At 62.4% G+C, this 6,000-nt stretch overlaps 1 protein-coding gene across 3 annotated transcripts in view; it reads right to left on the bottom strand.

The window, feature by feature from the left end:
* Nucleotides 1-5,530, bottom strand: part of CANT1 (calcium activated nucleotidase 1) — a 31,977-nt gene extending 26,447 nt beyond the window's left edge. Inside the window, exon 1 of one of the 3 annotated variants that reach the window (XM_072781854.1) lies at nt 5,390-5,527. The gene's annotated coding sequence lies outside the window, so the exon portion shown is untranslated. Of the gene's footprint in view, nt 1-1,462; nt 1,618-5,389 lie in introns of those variants that run through there. The other 2 variants (XM_072781855.1, XM_072781858.1) reach the window with 2 other exon arrangements.
* Between the last annotated feature and the right edge of the window lie 470 nt (nt 5,531-6,000).

Consider the following 6,000-nt stretch of genomic DNA (forward strand, 5'->3'; position numbering starts at 1 on the left):
CTCTCTCATGAATAAATAAATAAAATCTTTAAAAAAAAAAAAAAAAGGGAGGCAGAGGGACATTACACAGTGATGGAAGAGGCCATGTGACCATGAAGGCAGGCAGGGGAGTGATGCGGCCACAGCCGAGAGGTGCCTGGAGTCCCCAGAAGCTGGAAGAGGCAAGGACAGATTGGCCCCAAGAGCCCTCGAAGGGAGCACGGCCCCGCTGACACCTGGATTTTGGCCGTGACACCGGTAGTGGATTTCTGGCCTCGGTACCAGGAGAGAACAGGTGTGTATGGTTTCCGGTCACCACGCCTGTGGTAACCTGCCACAGCAGCCCTGGGAACAAACGCGCCTCCTCACACACTGTCCCCTGTGCCGCCTCTTCTGGGACCTGGCTGTGCAACAGCGTGGACCGCACAGTACTGCCATCCTGTCCTGCTCGGCTCTGAGCTCTGGCGGGTTCCTGAGACCGAAGCAACAGGCACGGGCCCTGGGGCTCCGCCACCTTTCACTGATAAGAAAATGACTACACTTCCCGTGATAGTGGAACTCTGTCTGCCTTCCAGGAAATCCCTTTAGCTTTGCCCCTGGAATAATTTCTCTTTGGGTCAAAATCCAACCTTGATCTTCACTCCTCTGTTAATATCCTAGGAATTACTTACATTTTGTATAATAAAATCAGATGCCTTTCCATTTGTTCCCCACAACCCCAGGCTGGCTCACACCTAGAACGGATGGTGAGCCGCCTGTCTTGCTGCCAGAGTCCTGGCGCAGAACAAGAGCTTGTGTTTTTACATAAAAACGAAAACACCCCCCCACGCCCCCCAGCCAAACTTCCAGCCAGGAACACCAACAGAAATGTGCCCGTGAAAGTGAGTGCAAAGTGGACAAAGTCACTCCCAGAAGGGGGGCCCGTGTGAGGCTCTCTCTTTGCCCATACTCCTCAAAGTTCTAAGCAGTTTAATATTTGCTTTATTGTGATCAGAAGGTTGTCACCCCACCATCTGCAGCACAACAGGTCAATTTTACGTAACCAGGAAAATTAAAACCAAGCTGCTACGGTAAAACATCACAGGTTCTTTGGTTGGCTATGCTCACCTGTTCAGGTGGGCCTGCAACCGGTTCTGTCCCGTCCAGAAACCCGGGGGGACCGCACCCCTGCTGGCTTCCTTTCTCCTGCACCAGCCACACTGCAGGACAAGGTCCCTGGAAAGAGCCACTCAGAGCAACCACCACCACCCAGGCTGCTCCAGGCCCAACTTCCTTCCCCACCTCCCTTTTCAGACAGGTGTCAAGAATGGCTCGCCAACTCCTACATTTCTGGTTTCTTATAACACAGGCCTGAAACAGCAAGAAGGAACACTATGTCCTTCTGTTCCCGGGGCGCGGAGGTCCCTGGACTCCAAGTGGAGTGGCACTGCCAGGGCGACGCTCCCACCCTAGCCCCCGAGGGAGCAGGAGCGGCCACCCCTACCTTCTCGGGCCATCCTTGGGCCTGCCCGCCACGGGACCCTACAGAAGGCCTAGATGAAAGGTGGCAGCCATTTCCGACACGCCCACCGCCAAGAGAGTCTCTTTCTCCTCTTCCTTCAGGTGTGTGGCAGGTGGCAGAGCAAACAGGTTTAACTGAAGCTGCCAGGACAAAACTCCTCCCTTTCAGGATCTAGGAGGGGCAGGAAGCAAGAGCGCTGCGCTGAGACAAGGAGGCCGCCTCTGCCTCCCCCCTCAGACTGTGCCTGGGCCCCACAGGCCCACCCCCCTGCACAGCACCTCCTCCCCTTCCCCACCCAAGTCTCTGAGCTCAACGGTCCTCGAGGACCTCGTGTCCAGAATGCAGGCAGGTCTCAGGCCCCACTCTGCTCGCTGCCTACGTGCACTTCCTGGCTGGAGAGGAAAGAGCTAAGCCTGTTGACTCTGCACCCGTCAGAGTGACGGAGGCTGCGGGCTCGAGTCTCCACGAGCGCTGGGCGTGTCTCAGGTGAGCAAACACTGACAGCCCCTGGGGTCCAGGCTCCATGAAAAGGTTGTCCTATTCAAGGCATTCTCCCGCTGCGGACTTGCCATGGCTGCGCTGCACTTGAAAACTTCAGTTTGCATTTGGACGGGGTGACAAGCAGAAGGAAACCGGGAAGGGACAAGTCACAGCAGCCAAGTATGTCCTTTAGGGACTGGAGGTCCTCCTCCCCGACAGCAGTTTCCTGAAAGGCTGAGACCCCACACCTCCCACCCTGACGCTGCATACAGCAGGCACTCACGACAGCTTCCCGAATCAAGTTACACACAGTTCAGGATATTTCTGTCTGTAAGCCCATCACCTGAGAGAAGGGGCTTCCTACTGCGGCTGGGAGAGCTCTGCGCAGGTGCGGGGGGCCGACTGCACACACATTCACAGCCACACAGGACGGAAGCCTGACGGGTGCCCCGGGCCAAAATCAAGGGCTGTCTTCTCTCAGAGACCCCCGCAGAGACCTCTCCTCCAGCTCAGCTCCAGCTTCTGGAGGACGCACACAGCCGGGCGGGACCCCCTGAAGCCATTCCGGATGCACCTGGATCTAACACTTCTACATGGTCACTGAGTGTCTGTGAGATGCCTCATTTCCCACAGCACAGCCCCGGGTGAACATGGATGCAGCAGTGCAAGCTGTAAGTTCCAGATCGTGACTGCACTTGTTCCAGATCAACAAGCAGGAGTCAAAAGGAACAGACAAAAGAGAAAACTGAACATCTTTCCAGATTTCCCTATTATCAGGATTTTTTTTTCCTAAGTAATTGTCTTGGTTTCGTGGGAAGGAAAATCCACATAAAAGTCCTAAAGTCCTTCACATCGCCACTCAACAAGAGCCTTATGGACAATCTCCACAGCCCAGAGCATTAGTGAAGGGAAAAGGGCACTTGTTCAATTTTCCCTCCAGCGCCCCGGATACCACTGCGCAAATGTCTACATGACACAGAAACGGCGTCCCCGTCACGGTGCTGATCCATTTCAGGACGCTGGGCCACGGTCTGAGATCTGAGACACTGTTTCTGAAAGAGGAAACACTCGAGTCCCTGTACAGAGACCCCAGACCGCTGCCGTGAGGGCTGCCACACCGCTGCCCAGAGGGTCGAAGGCTCCGAGGCAGGAGCCGTGCACCCGTGAGCCTGCACGAGCCCACCTCAGGGGCCATCGCAGGGATTTGGGGGGCGGGGGGGGGACACACCACCAGAGCGAGGCCTGCTCCTGTCGCCGAGGGTCTGTCTTCGTCACCTCTGCGGCTCAAGGAAGCACAGCGGATTAGTGGCATAGCGGCCCGGCGGGTAATCATCTCCTCTAGCACCGCACGTTCACTACGTGGCTGTGGCCGTGGAAGTGCGGCAGGAACCACAGCTGGGGTACGGTTCCAGGGGGAAGAAGGCACCAGACGCTCAGATGGGCGCCTCCACGGACACGAAGTGGCACGCGAACACTTGCAAGTCTAGGGCTTTCCGTCTCCACCGCCCTGGGGCGTGACGGCCTTCCGTGAACGCGTCCAGTGAGCACACGGAGACCGCTCAGTCTCCAGGCCACGGCCCGAACAAACGCACGCTTCACGGAGTCCCCCGCCCAGGGTGAGCCACCCGCCCAGTGCAGAGGGGAGAAGCCTGGCCCATCAATGTATCTTTCAGCGGGGCCCGAAGGCCAGAATAGAAGGCTCATTGAGGCCGCCGGGGAGGCGCCCAGGGGAGGCTGCTGGCCCGCCCGCAGGCCCCGGGACTGTCGGCTCAGAGCCTGTGGGGTGGGGCTGGGAGCGGGGGGAGGATCTGTCCCCACACAGCTCCTAAGAGGAAGAGGAAGGAGAGGCTGCAGCACCTGCTTCCTCTTCACCGACCCTCCTGAGACCCTACACTTTTGCCCAGGTTTGGTCCTCACACTGCAGAGCCGGCCAGAGTCTGCGACATCCGCAGACACATGGTCCCAAACCTGCGCTCTGTGGAAAACACACTAGGGGAAGACGGCGAGCACGCGCTCTGGGTCGATGACAAGCGGGGCTCCTGCGCTGAGTCCCTGGTGTGTCGGGGTCACCTGCACCCAGCGCACAGGGGAGTGACTGCGGTGCCGGGAAGGGCAGGGCAAAGGGGAGGCGCCAGGCGACAAGGATGGGGGACGAGGAGCCACAACCCAGGAGGGACAGGGTCAGGCTACATGGAGACGGGAGGGTGGACAGCTTGGCCGGCCCGCGGCAGGTACGACAAAGTGCCAGTCTGAGAGAGGAGGGCTCCCTGGAGGGAGAGGAGAGGCTGGGCAATGGGGGCGGTGGGGTGGTGGAGGGGGCTGGATTCAGGGACAGCTGTGCCACCAGGGGCAGGAAAGGAAGGGCCCCTGAGGTCCAAAGTCCCACACTAGTCAGAGGGCAGAGGCATCCTGTGCTAGTCAGAGGGTGGAGGCGTCCCGCCTAGTCAGAGAGGGGCTCAAACTCTGAAGTCAGAGGAAGGAAGAGTCTGAGAGGCGCCCCGCGGCAGTCAGAGGGCGGCGGCGTCCCACGCTAGTCAGAGGGCGGCGGCGTCCCCCGCTAGTCAGAGGGCCGAGGGGTCCGCCGCTAGTCAGAGGGCTGAGGCACCCTGCGCTAGTCAGAGGGCTGAGGGGTCCCCCGCTAGTCAGAGGGCCGAGGCGTCCCCCGCTAGTCAGAGGGCGGCGGCGTCCCCCGCTAGTCAGAGGGCTGAGGCACCCCGCGCTAGTCAGAGGGCCGAGGCGTCCCCCGCTAGTCAGAGGGCGGAGGCGTCCCACGCTAGTCAGAGGGCGGCGGCGTCCCCCGCTAGTCAGAGGGCCGAGGTGTACCCCGCTAGTCAGAGGGCCGACGGGTCCCCCGCTAGTCAGAGGGCTGAGGCACCCTGCGCTAGTCAGAGGGCTGAGGGGTCCCCCGCTAGTCAGAGGGCCGAGGCGTCCCCCGCTAGTCAGAGGGCGGCGGCGTCCCCCTCTAGTCAGAGGGCCGAGGTGTACCCCGCTAGTCAGAGGGCGGCGGCGTCCCGCGCTAGTCAGAGGGCGGCGGCGTCCCGCGCTAGTCAGAGGGGTTCAATCCCTGAAATCAGAGGAAGAGCCCGAGGGGGAGGGGGGCGGGAGCCCAGCAAGTGAGAAGGAGCAGGTGTGCCCCGCTAGTCAGAGGGCGGAGGTGCCCCGCACGAGTCACGGGGGGGCGGGGGAGGGAATCCCGCGCTAGTCGGGGGGCGGCGGCGTCCGCGCTAGTCGGAGCCGGGGGGAGCCCTGCGAGTCAGCCGGGCGGCACCTCACAGTCGGGCGGGGGGTGTGCGCCGCCGTCGGTAAGGGGACCGTTGCTCGCAGCCGGGGGCGGGACGTGGCGGGGCGGGGGGCGGCGGCCAGGCCCGTGGCGGGGAGGGCGCGGCGGCCGCGGGTGCGGGTGCGGGTGCGGGTGCGGCCGTCACTCACCCGGTGCGGCGGCTCCGGGACCCGCGGGCGGCGGGACTCCCCTGCGGCAAGGCCGGGACCCAGGGGGCAGCCGACTTCCGCCCGGCGCGCTCGCCCGGTCTCCGGGACGCGCTCCCGGCAGCCTCTGCTTCGCGGCTGCGCGCCGGCGCGGGCGGGGACTGCCGGGAGTTGTAGTTTTTACTGCTCAGCGGGCCGGGGGCCGGGGGCCGGGGACCTTGGGCAGGGGACCCAGGGCGAGAGGGAGGAGGGCCGCAGAGGTGCGCAGGGCCCACCCCGCAGGCGCCTTACGCCGCTTTGATCTGGAACGCTGGCCCCGCCCAAGCGGGGAGGCGAGGATCATCTCTCGAGCTGAGATTTGGGGACCTCTTTCCAGGCCCTCTCGACCCCTGTGGTCCCCCAGGAGGCGGGGATGCGCGGACCCCTTTCTGCCACCCTCGTTATCAGAGAGCCCTCAACTCGGCTCTTGGGATCGGCCACGTCGGAAATTTCCGACCGGCTTCCAGAGCAGAGATCAGGGCGCAGGTCTACCGGCTGGAGCGTCCTGGGGGGGGAGGGTGCTGGGGGGGGGGGTTGTCCCTGCCTTTGACTTGCAGGCAACAAACCTCCTCCCA

The sequence above is a fragment of the Canis lupus genome, chromosome 16 (genome assembly GCF_048164855.1).
Source record: "Canis lupus baileyi chromosome 16, mCanLup2.hap1, whole genome shotgun sequence".
Classification (NCBI taxonomy): domain Eukaryota; kingdom Metazoa; phylum Chordata; class Mammalia; order Carnivora; family Canidae; genus Canis; species Canis lupus.